Raw genomic sequence first — 1400 nt, 5'->3', positions numbered from 1 at the left:
GGGCTCTCCCGCAGTCAGCCTCGGTCCGGCGCCCGGCAGCAGCGGTACCGGCTCCGGAGCCTCCGGGGAATAATAAAGCGAATATTAAGCGGCACGGCGGCAGCACCGGTCCCCAGCCCGCCCGGGCACCCCCAGCCAGCCGAGAAGCCCGACGGCCTCTGCTTAAAAAGGGCTTCTAGGAGGGGCAGAGCGCGCTGGTTTCCTTTCTGTTCATCAGCATCACTTTCGTTTTCCATTTCTTTTCCTGCCTGACAAGGTGCACCCAGCTGCAGAAAGTTCAACCTCGAGCCAAAAACACAAACCAAATCCGGCCCCAGCAGCAGCGAGCAGAGTCTCATTCGCATCCGGCTTTGTGCAGGGCGGCAGCACCCACGCTCTGGGTGGCAAGAGCCCGCACCCTGGTTTGCAGGCACATGCCACTGCACGAGCGCCGTTGCCCGACGCTCAGCCCCCCGGGGCGTGGGGGCTCCTCAGCCCCCCAGCGCTGCCCCTTCCCAGCTCGCCAAGCCAAACCCACAGCAGCTCAGTGCAGGCCCAGCGCGGCACAAGGCAGCATCCTCCCCCTGCGCGGTTTGCTGCTGCTGTAAATTTGAGGGTGGTACACGCAGATAACTGGCAAGCGCAGCAGCCCTGCTAACGCTGCAGCCCGAGAACCCCCCTGAAACACACACATCCAAGCAAAAGGCCAAAGGGCCCCCCCGGAGGTTCCTCTAACCCCCCTCAGCCCTCCAGGACCACGCCATGGCGGGGAGGCTGTGGCAGCACATCATCTCACCAGCCCGGACATGAGACTTCAGAGAGCACCGCTCTGCAGAGCGGATGCTGTGCTCGACACAGTGATGGGGCCGGGCCCCAGCCTTCCCAGCTAATAAAATTATCTTCATGCCAGCGGCCAGCTGCAAGCCCTGGAAAGCAACCAGACAAACCTACCGTGCCTCCAACTACGAGCGACCGTAAAAGATTGCAGGCACCGGAGACAAAGTTTCCCTGCTGGCAGCAATGTTGTTAAATCCCTCTGTCGAGGGATGGGCACATCATGCTTCGTGACACCAGGCAGATGCCCCGACACAAAGCCAGCGTCAGTGAGGGAAGTAAAAGCTCGCCCTCGAAACAAGCAGGAGGAGGAAATGCCGAGGAGCAGAGAGCCAGCCCGCAGGGCACGCCAGCAGCAGGAGCAGGGGAGAAAGGAGGGGCAGGGACCGGTTGATGTTTGTCAACACCAAAGGAAGGAGGAAGAGGAACGATGTTTTTAACCTTCCCACTTTGCACGGTCACACCCATCGGGTGCCTTGGAGGGAGCCCAACCCCGCTCCCACCCAGCAGCACCCCAGGGAGCCCCGAGGGAAAGGGGCTTTCACACCGGGGAGGGCTGCAGTGCTCCACAGGCCTGTGGGTGCTGG

This window comes from Aptenodytes forsteri, unplaced genomic scaffold (assembly GCF_000699145.1).
Source record: "Aptenodytes forsteri isolate BGI_AS27 unplaced genomic scaffold, ASM69914v1 Scaffold422, whole genome shotgun sequence".
NCBI lineage: Eukaryota > Metazoa > Chordata > Aves > Sphenisciformes > Spheniscidae > Aptenodytes > Aptenodytes forsteri.
This window is presented reverse-complemented; position numbering follows the sequence as displayed.